Raw genomic sequence first — 21645 nt, 5'->3', positions numbered from 1 at the left:
CATCCCTCCATCCATCCATCCCTCCATCCCTCCATCCATCCATCCAATCCATCCATCCATCCATCCATCCATCCATCTATCCAATCCATCATCCATCCATCCCTCCATCCATCCATCATCCATCCATCCATCCATCCAATCCATCCATCCATCCATGCATCCATCCATCCATCCAATCCATCCATCCATCCATCCATCCATCCATCCATCCATCCATCCGTCCATCCATCCGTCCATCCATCCCTCCCTCCATCCATCCATCCATCCATCCATCCATCCATCCATGTATCCATCCATCCATGTATCCATCCATCCATCCATCCCTCCATCCATCCATCCATCCAATCCATCCCTCCATCCCTCCATCCATCCATCCATCCATCCATCCAATCCATCCATCCATCCATCCATCCATCCATCCATCCATCCAATCCATCCATCCATCCATCCATCCATCCATCCATCCATCCATCCATCCATCCATCCATCCATCCATCCATCCATCCATGTATCCATCCATCCATCCATCCCTCCATCCATCCATCCATCCAATCCATCCCTCCATCCCTCCATCCATCCATCCATCCATCCATCCAATCCATCCCTCCATCCATCCATCCATCCATCCATCCAATCCATCCATCCATCCATCCCTCCATCCATCCATCCATCCATCCATCCAATCCATCCATCCATCCCTCCATCCATCCATCCATCCATCCATCCAATCCATCCATCCGTCCATCCATCCATCCCATCCATCCCTCCCTCCATCCATCCATCCAATCCATCCATCCCTCCATCCATCCATCCATCCAATCCATCCCTCCATCCATCCCTCTGTCTGTCTGTCTGTCATTATTAAAAATCTTCACTGAGTGAAATGTTATTTAGCAAATTCCTGCAGAGTCATTACATTAGTTTCATTCATTAGCGTTATATTTTACTGCTAGGTGTATTTCACAGACGACTGTACAAACCTCCATAAAACGAGTGATAAAAGCGCAGCACTCTCAGTCACGAGGAGCACGGATGGGTTTTATAGGAGCGTTGCCATCTCTCAAGACTACCAGAAAACCAAATAAAGTTGAATTACGGCTCGTACGCATAGATTCATTCCAACGCAGCCCAAAGTTTACGTTTCCTCGTAAACCCGCTCCCGTTCTGACCCGTTCGCCATGTTCTGTGGCCACCCATAAAAGCTGAGTGACCCCCGGTGGCCAGAGGTCAGGGGTCGCCGCCGAGGGGAAGGAACTGTTGTCAGAGTCCATCAGCACATGAAAGCGGTGCATTCCTGCTTTATGATGCGATCGGCCGCTGAAGCCTTTGCTCGGCGCTAGATTCATGAACGCCGTTGACAGGATTAACGCCGTACGTCTCATTAGAGGATCTCGATGCTGAGAGCCGCGGCGGGAGGCGAGCTGAGAAACTGAGCCATTAGTGTGTTTCGTCTGCGCTCGCGTCTGCTTTCACCTGCTCTCGTCTGCCATGACCCAGCTAACACACACATGAGAACGGCATCTCTGAATGTTCTTAGAACGTCCGGTTTTAAAACCAATGTTAAGGGAACATTCCATTTTGCAATCGTTATGAGAATGTTACATTTGAATGTTCTCTGAACATTCCGACATTCCGAAACAAGTCAAATAAATGTTAGACGAACATCCAACTAAAAAACCTTCCATGAACAATTTGTGCTAACATTTTGAGAACAATCTTAAAGGGTTAGTTCACCCAAAAATTCTGTCAGTAATCACATGTTGTTCCAACCCCGTCAGACTCTTCGGAACACAAATTAAGATATTTTTGATGAAATCTGAGAGCTGTCTCACTCCTCCATAGGCTTCTCTGTAATGGATATCTGCCATCCCAGAAAAGTTAGTAAAGACATCGTTAAAATAGTCCAAGTGACTACAGTGGCTCAACCTTAAGTTTATCAAGCGACGAGAATACTTTTTAGTTTATTCAACTCTTCATTTTCTTCTGTTTCTCTGAGTGAGTTGACGTAGTGTAACAGCGCAGCGCTTCTGGGTTGTACGTCAGAACGCAGGCTCACGATTGGCCGACGCTGGTCATGTGTGTGATGCTGCCAATAGTGAGCCTACGTTCTGACGTACAACCCAGTAGCGCTGCGCTGTTACACTACGTGAACTCACTCAGAGAAACACAGAAGAACATGAATAGTTGAATAAAGTCGTTATTTTTGTTTGTTTTTGGGCACAAAATAATAAACTTAAGGTTGAGCCACTGTAGTCACTTGGTCTATTTTAACGATGTCTTTACTAACTTTTCTGGGCCGGCAGATATCGATTACCTAGGAGTGAGACAGCTCTCAGATTTAATCAGAAATATCTTAATTTGTGTTCTGAAGATGAACGGAAGTCTTAGGGGTTGGAACAACATGAGGGAGAGTAATTACTGACAGAACTTTTAGGTGAACTAACCCTTTAAAGAACGTTCCCATTTAAACGTCATCTCTGAATGTTCACAGAACGTTCCGAACGTCCAGTTTAAAAAAAAAAAAGTTAAAAGAACGTTAAGGGAACATTCCATTCTGCCATCATTATGAGAGTGTTACATTTGAATGTTCTTTGAACATTCCGAAACAAGTAACATTCAAAAAATGTTAGACGATCATTCCAACTGAAACGTTTCAGAAAAAAACCTTCCATGAACGATTTGTGCCAATGTTTTGAGGAATAATATCAAAGACCAGATAACTTTGAACAAGCGCATTAATGTTACTGGAAGAACGTTTGTTCATAACTTTGGGAGAACATTCCCTGTTTTCTGGGATCAGGATTTATTTGCACATGAAGGTCAGTGACACTCGCTCTTTAAAGAGATGAATGTCAGTGTTTTCAGTCAGCGCTCATTGAGTATCCGATGCCTGTTTGCTGTCAGAGCTTTTTGTGTAAATGTTCAGTAACGTCAAGTGACCCCTAAATGTTCCTGGACTCCACGTAACACAAGCCTCAAACAAATCAACGCTGAAAGGGAGAGTTCACCCAAAAGTGCCAGTTCTGTCATCATTTACTCCTTCCAAACCTCTGTGACTTTCTTCTGTTGAACTCAAAAGAAGTTTATCATACAGATATGAAAAATGCTTTTCTGTCCATGCAGTAAAAGTCCATGTTGCTTTCCACAGTTTAAGTTTGTTCACAAAAATAAGTGTATGAAAGAAATGCATACTGGATTGGAAAGTCCAACCATAACATTTGAAGGAGTAAATCATCTCAAAATGCCATCATGACTTTCTTTTTTTGTGTAAAAAACACAATAGATTTTAAGAAAAATGTCTGTTGTTTTGTCCATACAGTGAAAGTCAATGGGGTCCAATGATGTTTCTGTGAAAAAGAAATGCACTCTGGATTGGAACAACATGACGGTGAGTAAATAATGACTTTTGTACAAGTTCTCTGATATGTCGGGCGATGTGAGTTTTAGTCCCGTTAATCTTGTCCAGTTTCTCTCTGTTTCACACCTTTTTTTTCAACCAAATGTCATTTAAAGGAGTAAATCAGTCAAAAATGTGAACTTTGTCACCATTTACTGTATGACTTTCTTTCTTCTATAGAACACAAAAGAAGATATTTTGAAACATGTTTCAGTGGGTATTTTTGTGCACACATTGAAAGTGAATGGGGTCCAAAGTTGTTTCGTCTTCATAATATCTTCTTTTATGTTGCACAGTAAAAGAAATAAATAAATGCAGTTGGGGTTAAAATTCTTACATAAGTGTAAGATTTTTTTAAATAATTTATCATTATTGGGTTAACTATCTCTTTAATACTAATTAAAGCCTCTGTAAAATGCTTTTCTTTGATAATTAATGTTGTGGAAATTCAGCTGTTTAATCCAATCTGGTCATTTTCATACTGTATTACCAGTAAAAAGGCCAATATAACATTTAAAGGAATAAATTGCACAACAATTTGAATTCTGCCATTATTTACTCACTTCAGACCTGTATGACTTTCTTCCTGAGAGGCAGATATATTGCAAATTGTTCATTCAATGTGAACAGATGCTATCAAGCTTCGAAAATAACAAAAGCAACTCGTGCACTATATCTTTTAAAGCCATATGATAGTTTTGCATGAAAAACATGATGGCTTTTGCATGAACAAACTCCTTTTCCAAAATAAAATGAAATTCGGTGTTTGTTCTAAAGCACATCTGGGGAATTGCATGATATTTTTGAAGCCCAGTCTCTCTAAGATGACAAAAAAATACAATAAAGCCAGTGGATTAGATGTGCGTATATGCACGAATGCAGATTGCGGATTGAATATTCTGCGGGTTTGGCCGCGTCTGCTGAAGGAACGTTCGATCTCATCTCCTGTATTCATCCAAGGGAACCACATAATACCATTAAAAAACACACGGATGAGTCCTGAGTATCAGCTTTCCACGGATAACCTCATGCATGAGACGGACCGGATTTGCGAAGCACCGTTTCTATCGGGTCCCGTTTAGTTTAGTTCTGGCCTCCTAACCGGAGCTGACCTCTGTGTGACCCCGGGCCGGGCCTGACCCGTTTCTCGCCTCTGATCTCTCTCTCCTCTCAGAACGCTGAAGACATCGACCGGCGGGCCGCAGGATGACAGGTGCTAAAAGTTTGACAGCGCAGGCCACAGATACATGCTTTGAAGAAAGAGTGGTGTGTGTGTGTGGGGGGGGGGGGGGGCATTTACACTGGCACTAGTGTTATTTAGGTATTATTTTTATACTGTTATAGTATTTATTAATACTTTTAATTCGTTTTTAGCTTAATTTTTAGTAATTTTTGAATTATTATAATTGAACCCTGAATCAACACATTTTTTATATCGTTTTTTCACACACCCTTATTTGCGTTACATACAGGTACTAACATTCTGTTTTATATTTTTAGATTATATTCATATTTTATGTTAGAACACTAGTGTACATAATATCTGCACATAAAAAGTAGTCTTGAAATGTCAAAAAAATTGTGATTTAATTGTGCATAAAAATGTCTGAACTTTTGTCAGTCTCGATAAATAATGTATCAAAATCACAGCTGTAATTATTTCTAGTTCGTTAACTAAAACTAAAACAAAAACCATAAAATACATTTTAAATTAAATAAATAGTAACTGAAATAATTTTTCATTTAGTTCTGCTTGATGTACTAAAATAACTCAAACGGAAATAGAAATCAATAAAAACTATATAGCAATTTAAAAAACAAAAACAAAAAAAACAATAATAACAATAAAAAATGACAAAAACACACACAAAAAAATTACCAAAACCTTTAACTAAAATAAAAATGTGAACTGAAAATCTAAAAATAAAAATGTAAAATATAAATATATATATATATACTGCACGTATTTTTGCAAAGAACATTTTTGCAGAATATTTGCATACGATGCAGTGTGTGCATACTAAAGATTGCAGAAATAGTCAGAGTAGATGTTGTTCAGAAATCAGTCAGTGTCAGAGTGTGTTTTGAGAGTAACGTGTTAATTGGCCAAGATTAACTAAGGTTTTTCTCTCGTGTGTGTGTGTGTGTGAGAGAGAGAGAGAGAGAGAGAGAGTGAGTGCATGTGTGTGTGTGTCTGTGCACTTTGTAGGGGTCACGCGGTGACTCCCGCATGCGGCCCGGTGTCGGCGGCTCACGAGTGTTGTTATCCGGGAACAAGCAGGGCTTTTATCACATCTCCAGCTCTGACTCAGAAACTGCATTTCCAGTCTCTCTCTCTCCCGCTCTGTCTTCGGGACGAACGAGCGGACACATTTCTCCACAGCAGTTCAAGCGCAGGAGCAGCCCGTCAGGCCTGTCTCTGTGAGTCAGAGGTTTTTACACCTTTCGCTATGAAACACACACACATCTCTCTGACTCTCAGCCTACTCAGGCATATGCTGCTTATGAAGACATGTTTATTGCTTTAAAGCTGACCCCACAGAGAGAGGGAATCCCAGGCCTCTCTGTCTCAAACCAGTGCACTCACTTCATCTGATTGTGGAAATATCATAAGATCATAACGTTGGGTGAATACAAGTAATGCTCGTGCTTTTAGTGTATTCTGTTTGATCAAGTGCCACTATTGTGCTTTTTTATTTTTGGGATATTCCCTTTTGTGTAGTGTGTGATGCAGCTGTTTTGTGAGTGTAAAATGTCTGCACAGTTTCACAGATCAAAGTGCAGATAAATTGAGTTTTTGTCTCCTAAAAGAAAGAATCAATTCTGAACTGCCAGTAATTCCAGTCTTAATTCCACCTGAACCTGTGTAGGCTCGGAACTAATTTGCATAATGGTCTTTATTGGCTGAGCAGCATCTCTTAGCCCCGCCCTCAAACACTGTAGTGTATCTGAGACTGGAAGAGTTTGGTTCGTGTTGTTCATGTGGAGAAGACGCTGGTTTCTGCTGACAAAGCAAGTCCACTTTGATACAGTAAAACCCACGCCATTGTCACTGTTCGTATCACTGAGTGTCAAGAGCTGAGATTCAGATATGATAATGAGCGTTTGATTTCTGACCAATCACAGCAGAGCAGCTTGATTACAGGTTTTGTTTTTTTTTTTTTTTTACATTGGATGCCTATTGAAGGAGACTCCAAAACAGTTTTGAATCTTTAAAATAGCATAATAGGGGAACGTACAGGGGAAACGGGTGCGTGTATAGAATGAGGGGCTGAGCTGTTTGTAATCATAAATTAAAACAACGCCAATGACAAATGATTAGAAAGTGTCTCATTCAGAGGCTGCATCCTTCAAAGGACACAGACTTTAAAAACCAAGCTTTCGATGTCCGAGAACATGATCAGAGCGCTGTTCAATGATTGCTCTTGTCGTCTGTGACAGCTGTCGTTGGTGAATTGTTAAAATGTATTGTATAATTAAGAATTATTATCAAAGAGCTGGTTTTATACTTAAAGGGATGGTTTGGAGTAAAATCAACCTAGGGTCCTTTGCACCATGACCTCGAGCCAAACACCCCCCAGAAGCCTTTATCCCTCGGTTGAACATTATTAAAGTTAGATCTTATTTAGAGATATCAGCTGAATGGCTTAGTGCAGGCGCTAATGGATCCAAGGCTGTATCTGGTAAATTACCGCACTAATAATGCCCAGAAAGGTACCAAACTTCTACAGTAGTACAAATAGGTTCTGTACTCATAAAACGAGGCATTGGAAAGTTTGTAAGTATCAGGAGTTTATTTAAATAACACTTGCCTGACGGCTAATGCTACCGCTAACCCGGACGTCGACGTCACTTCAGTGGTTTGTGTTAACTAATAATTGTTATAAACTGGTACTACCAACAAAATATTAATGCATTCCTGGAACTGGGCGTCGTTACACTACATCCTTATGCATCGCTTTCTGTCAGGACTTTTACAGGCTTTTCCCAAATCACTGAAGTGACGTCGACGTCCGGGTTAGCGGTAGTTTGGCTCGAGGTCATGGTGCAAAGGACCCTAGGTTGATTTTACTCTGAACCATCCCTTTAAGGCCTTAAACTGTATGTCTTCTACATACTTCTGGAGAGCGGAATATATTAGTTTAGTAGATGATTTTTGTCTTTTATATATATAAAAGAAAAAGTCCTGGAAATTGATCACTAAAAAAGAGAAACCCTGTCAATTATATCAGTTATCTGATATTAAAACATCATTTTCAGTATAGGCCCAATTTTCCATACTGGTTCATCCCAACATAGCATATTTTCATTTATAGACGTCTTTGTCATCAGTGGCGTCTTGCTTGGCGAATCGCTGGTCTTTGATGAGGAGAATCTCAATATTGAAGGTGCAGGACAGAAGAGGTCTGTGTATTTATCTGAGATGGTGTAAAACAGTCTGGACGGGCCGCCTGTCGACTGGACTCAGATCAGTTTCAGACGCTGATCAGATGGGTCTCCAGCAGCCGCACACACACACCCGACAGGCCCGATGACAGCAGGCACTCCTGATAAACAGACCCGCTTACACACACACACACACGCACACACACACACACGCACACACACACGCACACACGCACGTTTACTGAGCTATCTTAATGGGGACTCTCAATAGACGTAATGGTTTTTTGGATGGATCCATCCAATCCATCCCATCCCATCCCTCCATCCATCCCATCCCTCCATCCATCCATCCAATCCATCCATCCATCCATCCCTCCAATCCATCCTATCCCTCCATCCATCCATCCATACATCCCTCCATACATCCATCCATCCAATCCATCCATCCATCCATCCATCCATCCATCCATCCATCCATCCCTCCATCCACCATCCATCCATCCATCCCTCCATCCAATCCATCCATCCATCCATCCATCCATCCATCCATCCATCCATCCATCCATCCATCCATCCACCATCCATCCATCCCATCCCTCCATCCATCCATCCATCCAATCCATCCATCCATCCATCCTATCCCATCCCAACCCATCCCATCCCATCCCATCCCATCCATCCACCATCCATCCATCCATCCATCCATACAATCCATCCTATCCCTCCATCCCTCCATCCAAGCCTCCATCCATCAATACATCCATCCATCCATCCATCCACCATTCCATCCATCCATCCATGCCTCCATCCACCATTCCATCCATCCATCCATCCATCCATCCATGCATCCATCCATCCATCCATCCATCCATCCATCCATCCATCCATCCATCCATCCATCCATCCATCCATCCATCCATCCACTAAATCAAAGCACTCGCCTCTAAACTTTTTGTTTCAATTGATGCATCGTAGCTAATTATACTCAAACTATCCAACTTATCGTGGTCCTTTGAAACACGACTACTAATCGCTGCCCCACGAGCGAAGTGGAGTGTGAGAGAAAGTCCAGGCTGTTCTCAGATCAGCTGCTGTGGGGAAATTCCACCAGCACATGACAGGAGTGTGTTGCTTTGGATCGTCTGTTGGGTGTTTGCGTTTCCTTCTGTGCTTGTAGGTTAGCCATGACGGGAGTCCAGACACATGCGATCTTCCCTGAACATGCTGCCCGTGTGTGTGTGTGTGTGTGTGTGTGTGTGTGTGTGTGTGAGAGAGAGAGAGAGAGAGAGAGAGAGAGAGGTCTTGGCTTCTAGGATTTGGACCTCTCAGCCTAGAAACAGCCGGCCCAGTTTGGACTCAGACCTGGTGTTAATGTCCTTTTTTTTCTCCAATACAAATCTGTTGTGTAGCAACCCCCAGATTCTCCTTTACCCACAAACCGCATGTGTTTTTAAACGCACAGCAACACACATGACAGGCACACATCGAGAGAGAGACGTGTTGCTTATTCAGGTGTTCATGCACAACTACACTAGATTGAATCAGATCAACACGGAGATTCAGAGATGGTTGAGAGGATCATTTCTTTCTTTTTGGTTGTGCAAATATCAATTGCATGCATATCTTTATCATATATGTATCATATTACAGAAAACACACTAGAAAAGATGTCAGCTATAGGTCTGATCCTATACAATATTGTTTCAAAGCAACAGTAAAGAAGGAAAATAACAGTGTTAATGTTGCAAAATACATAAAATATCAAACAAATTCAATTCAGCTATAAAGCAAGTCTATAGAATATAATAGTGTCATTATTCAGCTCAATTTAGTTCAATGCTCATTCATTTCAATTTAAGTCATAAAGTATGAGTAACTGTACAATAGATTTAGGTTAAAGTGAAATCAATCTGTAATTACATCTATTTACTTCCTTAAACATGCATTGCAATTCATGCACTTTATATTTTTAGAGATTTTTCACCAAAATTAAAATTCAGTCATCATTTAATTTGGACCCCATTGAATTTCATCGTATGGAGAGACAAAAAGACATTTCAAAATATCATACAGTCATACAGGATTGGAACGACGCAGGGGTAAATGATGACTGAATTTACATTTTTGGTTGAAATATCCCATTAATTCATTAGTTTCTGGTCTTATTGTGATTGATTCATTGGTGCATGTTTTCTAAAGAAAAAATCTTTATCTTCATAATTCCATTTAAAAGCAAAATCTTCCTCAAGTCACTCACAATATTCAAATTATGAGTGACAATTTTAGTTTCAGTCTGAAAAGTGTCCCATTATGACATTAAATGTGCTTGTGAAACATGCAATTCATAGAAGTTAAATGTACAAAACATGCAATCCATGTATTGAGGAATATTATCAATGCGGTCTATATTTTGAAGATTATTATCAATGCGGTCTATATTTTGAAGATTATTATCAATGCAATGAAAATATTTAGAATAATCAAATGTAACAATTTATTATGTCAGGTAAATGTATCATGCCAATTTCATAATCAATTCAAAGATAATTGATACAAAACATCAAATGCTCTGGAATAAAGAGAAGAAATGCGAACCCAACATTATACATGAAGCTGAGAGTCTTACTCTCGGCCTCACGGGCGGATCTGAGGTACAGAAAGGCCCCGATCTTCTCATTGCATTTCCTTATATAGACAGAAACTTCTTTCACATGGAAACATCTGCTAACAATGGAAATTTACATTCAGAGTTGACACCTTTTGGGTGTAGGAGACCATTTGTCTAGAGACCACCTTCCTTTGTGTGCCAGTTATCTCTAAACTCTTAAAACCCTTATTACTTTTTGTTTTACTTATTTGGAAATGAGACATTTGTACCAGTCACACTGAGACATTTCAAATGATACCAAAAATGTACAATACTCGATGATAATCATTCACATTAAAACTATGTATTTTCTTGGGTGAATTCAGGTGATCTGAGCATGAGAGAGAGAGAGAGGGTGAGGGATGAGGGAATGAAATGTAGAGTAGGATGACTCGGAGAGTTTTGTCTCAGATAGTGAGTTCAAATGGTAATTTCCAGCAAGATCCTGTCTTCAGAGGGTCTGGTCGCTCCTTAACCAGACTGTCCGGCATTTGATAATTTCTCAAGTCTTACACAATCCAAATATTGAGGCTTATTATCAATGCACTCTTAATATTGAATATTATTATTGCAATATTATCAATGCAATCCATATATTGAGGATTATTATCAATGCAATCTATATGTTGAAGATTATTATCAATGCTATCAATATTGAGGATTATTATCAATGCAATCCAAATATTGAGGATTATTATCAATGCAATCAATATTGAGGATTATTATTGCAATATTATCAATGCAATCCAAATATTGAAGATCATTATCAATGCAATCAATATTTAGGATTATTATCAATGCAATCCAAATATTGAGGATTATTATCAATGCAATCTATATGTTGAAGATTATTATTGCAATATTATCAATGCAATCCAAATATTGAAGATCATTATCAATGCAATCAATATTGAGGATTATTATATTATCCATATTGTCCAAATATTGATTATTAAGACAGTTTAGAGTTGAAAAATGTCTGATAAGGAGATGAATTAAAGACCTTTTTAAGTTGCACAAAGAACTCTTTATTCTGTAGTTTTGTTAAAGGAGCCAGAAACCAAAAGTTTATTAATGCTTCTTGATTTCGGGACTGCATCTAGCGTCTGTCTGAAGAGTGTGGGTGTGTTTGGGTACTTGAGAAAAGCCTTTGTGATGGTGAGGGCTGGCGGCTGGGACGGGCCCTCCTGGCGAAGCTCAGCGCGTCACGTCAGCCCTGATGCGTGTGCGTGTGTGTGTGCGTGCGTGTGCGTGCGTGTGTGATGAATAAGAACGGCTCCTGAGCTCAAGTGTAATGCAGAAGCTTCAATCAGCTCAGAATCACACCTTCACCCTCTACCCGCGCGGGGGGGAGTCCTACATGAGGTCACCGAGCCTCTAAACCTGAGAGTGGGAGGTGTTGAGACGACCGGGCAACAAAACCAGGGAAAGAGAAAGAAAGACAGACAGAGAGAGAGAGAAAGAGAGCGTGCGACATTTGTGGTGGGCTGCATTGAACACCACAAATCTGTGCTTTCATTTTCACTCTGCCTGTTCATGCTCACCCCTCACATCTGATGCTCACATACTCATTTACACAATAGCACACACACACAGTTACAGGAATTATATATATGTATGCATGTTCACTGCATGTTATTTATGCATCCTGATGCAGGTCAGACTTGTATTGTTACTTCTTGCAGTTTAAGGCCCCGTTTACACGATGGGAAAACGCAGATATTTCCCCAGAAAACGATTATTTCTAAAAACTGGCCAAAGTGGAGATTTCTGAAAACGCCGGTTATGTGTTGCCGTGTCAACTGGGAGAAACGGGGTTTTAGGTTCTCAAACGTCACATTATGCGCCAGAAAAGTCGCAGAAGTTGCTCGTGTTATTCATTGTTGTCGGAGGATTCATTCTGAGGATTCTGATTGGCTTGCATGGCTTTATCCTTCTCCCTACACTGCCGCCCATAGGTTTGGCATAGTTATGATGGCGCTCGACGGCGTATTTATGCGGGCTGATGTAAACGACAACTTTTTTGAAAACGATGTTGTGTGCACGATGTTATTTTTGAAAACGGAGGGGGGGAAATCTTCGTTTCTCTAAATACCCGGCTATGTGTAAATGTGGCCTAAGTAATGCAATAAGTAAATATTATGCCCCTTTTCACAAGATGTAATATAAATCTATGGTGTCCCCAGAATGTGTCTGTTAAATATCAGCTCAAAACACTCCTCAGGTCATTTATTATAGCTGGTCAAATTTGCCCCTTTTTGGGTGCGAGCAAAAACGCGCCGTTTTTGTGTGTGTCGCTTTAAATGCAAATGAGCTGCAGCTCCGCCCCCATTCAGAAGAGGGCGGAGCCTTTACACGAGCATCAGAAACTCCAGCAATAACAAAACAGGCCAATCTCACTCATCCAGAATCCTCACTCATCCAAAAGTAGTGAGTGCAGCCTTACGGAGAGACTCAGGAAGAGCTTCACTTTTAGACGCTTCTGAATGTTAGTGGACGCATGTGGGCTGTGTTGTTGTTGTGGAGTTACATTGACTGATCTCATCGACTTGCATGAACCGTCATGTTTAACTTCTACACAAGTGTCCACAGTTCCTGAGGTCTTTATGAGACCGCTGTGACATGTTGTGGTGTAATACTGTTCAGTGCTCGTCTGTGCTCAATGACCACTGCGTTACAACTGGGTCATGTTGTCGCTTGTGAAACCAAATGTGTAAACGTGCAGATTATGGGCCGGTAATATTATAATAAGATCCTCTTCATACATCAGAAAGAGAGCGAAATCTGATCAACTCATATTTTGTCATGCTTGCAGAGAAAGTTTTACCAAAACAAAGGGTTATATCCGATTACAGTTTTTACCAACTGCTTACACACAAAATCTTTTCATGTCACACGATTTTTGAAACCTCTCACTCAAAGTGCAAAACTACATGCCAAATCTCCAAAACCGTAAGCTAATTCTCAGCCTTTGACTCAGTTTTCAATTGCATAAAACACTTTTTTCAAAACACTACACACAATTCTCTACCTAAAACACAAAGATCTATCAGGAAGTGACTTGCTTTCCTTTTCCAAACACAACCAATCAAAATGCTACACTTATTCACCAGGTCACACAGACACACTCCTCACATGTGCAAACACTAATTCCTTAACTGATCACTAACCAATCACTGCTTTACTGTAGTATAGGCCTAAATAGGTCAAAGGTCAGATGATCTGTTTTGAACAATGGATTCCTGGGACCCCCACCCCACACACACACACACACACACAATTGTGTTCTTTACTGTATTCTAAAGAATATACTTTTGGTTTACAGTACATTTTCTGAAAGCATGCCTCATATTCTCAGAACTCTACACACAAATCAAAAAACACACACACACTCACAATGGGCAAAACCCCTCAATTCTCCTGCAAAATTAAACTTTACATTCAAAACAATGTTATTTCTTCTCAAAATGGTATTTTGTTTTCAAATGACACATACAAACCATCATATGAAGAACCACTTGAACACAGATGTGCTCAGTGTAAAACACTATGATGAATGGAAAACACTTCTTCCCCATTCATCATAATGACTTAGGCCTTTTTTTGTTCAGTGTTACACTTACTACAGACAGTACATACATTAGTGTGTTGTAAAATATTTGAGAATATTGTTTTTATACTCAGTAACAAAAAAAAAACCACGGTAACAGATATATTTTATTTTCCCCACAAAAACAATGTTCACAGTGTACATCCCCAACCAACACAAAGTTGTACATACAGTGGTCTACATACAAAACAACAGAAGAATTTACTGTATACATTTACTGTAAAAAAACAAAAATCCAATGTTGGCATCCATTGCTCCACTGAAGAGCTCACCTGTTGCTCTTTTATGCTAAAGCTCTGATTGCTAATTGTAAAACTGTGTGACGGGTGTTTGCCCATGTGAAGAGTCAGTGTGTGTATTTGAATGGCAGTGTGTTCCTTGTGAAAACAAGATATTTTCTGCTTGAAAATTGTGCCATAAGCAGAGAATTGTGTGTAGTGTTTTGAAAAAAGTGTGTTTTAGAAGTGCAATTTGAGTGTAAAGCAGGAATTGTGCTTGTAGTTTAGCAGAATTGGCTCAGGGGGTTGGTGAATGAGTTACATGTTGTGGTCATTGCGTCTCAAGTACCAGAAAATGTGTGTAAACAATTGAGAAAAACTGTACATATTTTCTGTTTCTACATTGCATTTACAGTGTACTTGTTACACCAGATTACTTTCACTGTAGAACATTGTATTGAAATGTAGATATAAGCCTATGAAAGACCAAAGAGCTTTAGATTTAGAACAGCAGTGTTTACATGGTATATACAAAAATGTACTATTATGAAAGAAGTGTTTGCCATTTGATGCAAATGCTTCATTCTGACATGTGTTTATGGCATTTTGAATGCAGTGTTGCATTTTGAAGGAGATGTGAGGCATTTTGCATTTTGTGTGTGCAGTTTTGAGAATTGTGTGTAGAGTTTTGAAAAAAGGAGACTTAGTTTTGAAAACGTGTGTAAGCAATTGGTAAAAACTGTATAGCACTTCAACACGGGAAAAGTCAGATTTTCATGATATGTCACTTTTAATAATTATTTGAGAGAGTTTGTAAAAACTCTGCTTGTCTTAATCAGTTTTTCAGTCTTGTTTTCCAGCAAAAATCCTTAAAACAAGAAGCACTGAACTGATGTTTCAGATAGTATATTGGATATAAGCATATTTTTAAGTATTTCTCGGATGAATTTGTCCTGTTTTAAAGGTTTTTGTTCAAAAGAAATAATGAGGTGTGTTCATGAATAACTAACTAGCTCGTGAAGTGTAAACGTTTGACATTGTGTGTGAAACTTGCATGTTGTGCTTGTGTAAGTGTCCAACAAGTGTATCAGTAAATTCTTACATTATTTGTATTTTTTTATTTATTAATGTATTTTTTACACATAAAATATGGCATGTTCACTTCAAGTACTTTATCAGCATGATTATTTACATACAATATTGCCAAAGCATTATACATAAATAATACATAAATGTTACAAATGGCATGTGTGTGTGTGTGTGCGTGTCTGTGTGCATGTGAGTGTGTGTGTGTGTGTGTGTGTGCGTGCGAGTGTGTGTGTGTGTGTGTGTGTGTGTGCGTGTGTGGTGTGTGTGTGTGTGCATGTGAGTGTGTGTGTGTGTGTGTCTGTGTGTGTGTGTGCGTGTGTGTGTGTGTGCGTGTGTGTGTGTGTGTGCGAGTGTGTGTGTATGTGTGTGTCTGTGTGCATGTGAGTGTGTGTGTGTGCGTGCGAGTGTGTGTGTGTGTGTGTGTGTGTGCATGAGTTTGTGTGTTTGTGTGAGTGTGTGTGTGTGTGTGAGTGTGAGTGTGTGTGTGTGTGTGTGTGTGTTTGTGTGTTTGTGTGTGTGTGTGTGTGTGTGTGTGTGTGTGTGTGTGTGTGTGTGTGTGTGTGTGTGTGTGTGCATGTGAGTGTGTGTTGTTGAGCAGGCACGAGCCCGTGGTTAGTTGACCTTTGTTCTCAGTCATGTGTGTGAGTTGGTTCACCTGTGGTGAGTTCTGGTTAAATGAGCTGATCTAGAGGTGTGTGGGTGACCAGAACCTTCAACCCACCTGCGGCTCAGCAGCGCTGTGACTCATACACACACACACACACACACACACACACACACACTCGCTGCTTCCTTCTCATCTCGTGTCACATGATGCCCTGAAGAGACCCGAGCCACATCTACACACACACACCAGAACTGAAGGTGCAGGACTCGTCTCCACACTGTGATCTAACATTAACTATTACAGTTTAACATTAACCAATGTTAATAAACACTGTAAATATATTGTATTGTGTGTTTATGTTAACTAATGTTAACAAACGAGATCTTATTGTAAAGTGATACTGGATGAATTATGAAAAAGTAAAGTGACAGGAATATTTTGTGATGTTCTATGGTTTGATTAATGAATGAAGATGAAAATATTAATTTTGTGTGTTTCATTCTCATTCTCTTCTTGAATGTTATGACTATGTTGGCACGCACAGTAATATCCTGAATCTGCTTCATAACCCGCCCGTAAGCCGAGAGTTTCATGTAAATCTTTCTTTTCCATGTAAAGAGTTTTTTAGTCCCGCCCACACCTGAATTTCACTGGCCCAAAATGTTGCGTTACGTGACTGATGTGATTGTGTTTTCAGAGTGAACATCAGTGTAAGTTAGTTCTATTGGGTCCACTAAATGCTAGTGAAATTTGACAATTATATTTTAGCATTAACTCATATTAAAATTTAGTCTGTCTCTTCTAGAAAAAAACAGACCAATCTGACCGATGACTCATCCTGCACTACACAGATTTCTGTCCAATCAGAAGCTCTCTAGCGAGAACGCCCCTCCCCCGACGCCGCCTGCCATCAGCTAGCAACAGTGAGTAGCGATTCATGACTGGAAATGGAAATGGAAAATATGAGCTATTGGTTATTAAAAACAGAACTTCCTGCTTTAATAGGAAAATACCTAATCAGCTTTAGGACTTATAAAACAGGTTTATTTATTTATTTATGTTTCATTGATTTTAAATTATAACATTTTGTTATAATAAATTATAATGTTTTTTTATATTATATATTGTTTTATATATTTATATGATATATTTTATTATATTTTGTTTATATTAAATATTGAGATGTTTTAGTTCATTCAGCGTATTTATTTCATTTTATTTTATTTTATGTTATTTTATTTCACATCCATCCATTCTCCAAACCACTTGTCCAATGCTGGAAACCAATTCTTTTATTTTATTTTATTTTATTTCATGATTTAATTTAATTTAATTTAATTTAATTTAATTTAATTTAATTTAATTTAACTTAACTTAACTTAACTTAACTTAACTTAACTTAATGAAATGAAATGAAATGAAATGAAATGAAATGAAATTAAATTAAATTAAATTATTTTATTTTTTATTTTTTTTGATATAATTATTTATTACAAAACAATAAAAAAATGAGTTTAATAAAATAAAAAATTTAATTAAATTTAAAATTAATTTAATTGTATTATTTAATTTTATAAATTAAATTACATTTAATTAATTTTATTTTATTTTATTAACTTCATTTTTTTATTGTTTTGTTTTGCATTACATTGGTTTAATTTTGCATTAATTTAATTTTATTATTTAATTTTATAAATTAAATTAAAATTTTATTAAATTCATTTTTTTTATTGTTTTGTAATAAATAATTTTGAATAAATTTCAATTCAATTTGAATTAAATAAATTAGTTGTTTTGTTTTGCAATTCATTGCATTGCATTGCTTTCTTTTCTTTTCTTTTCTTTTCTTTTCTTTTCTTTTCTTTCTTTCATTTCTTTTAGTTTATTTAATTTTTCCTATGTGAATATTTTCACATGTATTTTTGTGATGAATATCTTGCGTTCTCATGCGCTCTCAGCGGCAGATGATCAAACTCTTGTGAAATGAGTTCATTGAATATCTGCTGTATTCTGTGACTCGGTTCTCGTCCATTCAGCGAGTTTGAGTTTGAGTGTGTGTGTGTGTGTGTGTGTGTTTGTGTTTGTATCTGCTGCATTACTGATTTCACCTTCATGTGGTAACCTGGCACAGCACACACACGCCGCGCTCACTCAACGATGACGGCCACACACACACACACACACACACATGCTGGCATGCCTTCTCGGCCCTGTCGGTCACAGGAAGGGTAGCCACAGTCTCTCTGTGTGCGTTTATCCGCGGTCACTGGCCTCCCAACGTTCCCATCGAGGGGTCAAGCCTCGTGTCGTCGAGCGCACCCTTCGCTCGCGGGCCGAGACGCTCTGACCCCTCACACACACACACACACACACGCACACGGCCGTGCCAGCAGCCTGGAGCCGGGCCCGCTGATGTCATGATGGCAGGCGCTGGTGGGCGAGTTCTCGCATCCGGATTCCGGAGTTCCTTCGGCTCCTGCGAAATCATCCGGGATTTATGACTTTAGATTGACTCTCAATTCAACAGAATCAAAGGAAACTGTTCGGCCAACAGCAGCATGTGTTCAGGACACTCCTTTATTGTGCTTTACCCTTTATTTCATTTTATATATTGATTTTCTTTATTATTATTATTATTTTTATTTTTATTTTTATTTTTATTTATAAATATGAAAAAGTTTATTTTGAATTGAGTGTACATTATTTTACTACGTGAGCTGGTTTATTTATGTTTGCTATGGTTTATTTTTAAATGTAAATTGGTTTAAAAATAAACCATATTTATTAATAGTAGTTAAAAATGTAAAAAATAATTAATTTATTTCATTTAACTTAACTTTTATTTATTTAACTTAGATTTGTATATTTTATTTATTCACGTCTATCCATCCAGACATTTATTTATTTATTTATTTATTCATTCATTCATTCATTCATTCATTTATTTATTCATTTATTCATTTAATTAAATTTTTTATATTAATGACAATGAAATATGGAGTTAATTGTTTTTTATTTCATTTTATTTTTGATTGATATTTTTATTGATTTTGAAATAATAATAATAATAAATAACTACATTTATTTAATTAATATAGTTTATTTATTTAATTGATTTAACTTAACTTTTATATTTATTTAATTAATTTATATTTATATCATTTATTGGTAACACTTTACAATAAGGTTTCATTAGTTAACACAAATTAAGAATGAACAATAATTCTACAGCATTTATTAATTTTAGTTTCATATGTCAATTTCAACATTTACTAATACATTATTAAAATCAAGTTACGAGTGTTAACATTAGTTAATGCACCGCGAACAAACATGATTGACTGCATCCGTCCGTCCATCCATCCATTTATTTATCCATCCATTTATTTATCCATCCCTCCATCCATCCATCTATTTATCCATCCATCCATCCATACATCTATTTATCCATCCATCCATCTATTTATCCATCCATCCATCTATTTATCCATCCATCCATCCATCCATCCATCCATTTATTTATCCATCCCTCCATCCATCCATCTATTTATCCATCCATCCATCCATCCATCTATTTATCCATCCATCCATCCATCCATCCATTTATTTATCCATCCCTCCATCCATCCATCTATTTATCCATCCATCCATCCATCCATCCATCCATCCATCCATCCATCCATCCATCCATCCATCCATCCATTTATCCATCCATCCATCCATCTATTTATCCATCCATCCATCCATCTATTTATCATCCCTCCATCCATCTATCCATCTATTTATCCATCCCTCCATCCATCCATCCATCCATCCATCCATCTATTTATCCATCCATCCATCTATTTATCCATCCCTCCATCCATCCATCCATCCATCCATCTATTTATCCATCCATCCATCTATTTATCCATCCCTCCATCCATCCATCTATTTATCCATCCATCCATCTATTTATCCATCCCTCCATCCATCCATCCATCCATCTATTTATCCATCCATCCATCTATTTATCCATCCATCCATCTATTTATCCATCCCTCCATCCATCCATCCATCCATCCATCCATCCATCTATTTATCCATCCATCCATTTATCCATCCCTCCATCCATCCATCCATTTATCCATCCCTCCATCCAATCCCTCCATCCCTCCATCTAATTCATCATCCATTTATCCAGTCCTCCCTCCATCCGTGGGGTCGAACCCTTCTCTGTGTGTTGATGGTTCGGTCCGGTCTCCTGTAAGGGTGTCAGCAGGGGCGAACCATCACATTTGGTGCCCAGCGTGGGGGCGGTCGTGGGCTGTGGCGCTCCAGCTCTCCCATGGAGCTTTTCTTCTGTCTTTTCTCTGCGATTTTGACTAACCTCATTTGCATCTGCTAATTAGATCCTGTTAGCATAATTCATGTGCATGACACCCTCTTGAAGCTAATGAATAGACACATCTCCAGAGTCCATAATGAGCTCCGATTCCTCATACGTACTTGAGAAAAAGTATTACAGACTTGTGTGCATCAGACGTTACCTACCGAAACTCTCACAGAGGAAGTGCATTGTTAAAGTCTTGGGATTTATCAAGTACATTTATGTTAGATTTACATTTATGGATTTGGCTGATGCAACTTACAGTACATTTTATCAGTGTGTGTGTGTGTGTGTGTGTGTGTGAGAGAGAGAGAGAGAGAGAGAGAGAGAGTGTGTGCGTGTGTGTGTGTGTGTGTGCGTGTGTGTGCGTGTGTGCGTGTGTGCGTGTGTGTGTGTGTGTGTGTGTGTGAGCAAACCCTTGATTTTGGTGTTGCCAGATACAGGAACAGGATAATATGTTAGCAAATGGATATGAAATATAGATTTGAGTGTAAATGATCATGAATTATGAGAGAGTGAGACTTTAGCTCTGGATCTAATAGAGAAAGGGAAGCTGTTCAACCAATAATAGCATGTGTTTATAGCAATACAGCAATACAGAACATTAATAAGTGTGTGCTTTTTTGTTGTTTTTACTATTTCTTTTTTCTTTATTTATTTATGAATGATTTTTTATTTATATATTCTTTTATTTATGTTTTATCTTTTGATTGATTTAAAATTGTATTTATTTATGTTTTATCTTTTGATTGATTTTTGTTTATTTTATGTTTTATATTTTAGTTTAGTTTAGTTTATTCATTTCTAAAGCAAATTTTAAAACTACAGATGTTGAAACCAAAGTGCAGTACAAGAAATATAAAACTTTTAATAAAAGTATAAATGCATTTCTTTTATAGATTTTTATTTTATTTTAGTTATTTATTTGTTTATTTAGTCATTTTATGTCTTATCTTTTTAAATCTTGTTTATTCTTTTTATTTTGTTTATTTATTTGTATTTCTTATTTGTATGTTTATTTATTTAGTTTATGCTTTATTTTTGATTTTGTTTGTTTGTTTGTTATTCTATGTTTTATGTTTTGATTGATTTTGAAAAAAAATAAATATTTTTTTAATGTTTTATCTTTTGATTCATTTTTGTTGATTTGTTTTACGTTTTACCTTTTGATTTATTTATTTTTATGTTTTATCTTTTGATTTATTTTTGGTTTCATTCATTCATAATGTCTTCTCTGTTTCCCAGGCGAGTCCTCGGATCAGTGCACGGATGACGCAGGGCAGATCTGATGTGGATCTGAAGACAGGAATAAATGCAGAAGG

The 21645-nt window shown here is 38.0% G+C and overlaps 1 long non-coding RNA gene across 1 annotated transcript in view; it reads left to right on the top strand.

Moving 5' to 3' along the window:
• LOC307163782 overlaps positions 1–21645 on the top strand; it is a 26359-nt gene extending 4714 nt beyond the window's left edge. The window contains exons 2-3 of the long non-coding RNA XR_013822139.1: positions 3320–3388; positions 21569–21645. This is a non-coding gene — a long non-coding RNA (uncharacterized lncRNA). The remainder of the gene's footprint in view (positions 1–3319; positions 3389–21568) is intronic.

The sequence above is a fragment of the Squalius cephalus genome, assembly GCF_949319135.1.
Source record: "Squalius cephalus genome assembly, chromosome: 8".
NCBI classification, from domain to species: Eukaryota; Metazoa; Chordata; class Actinopteri; order Cypriniformes; family Leuciscidae; genus Squalius; species Squalius cephalus.
Note: the sequence above shows the minus strand (reverse complement) of the source record. Positions and strands in the feature narration are given on the sequence as shown.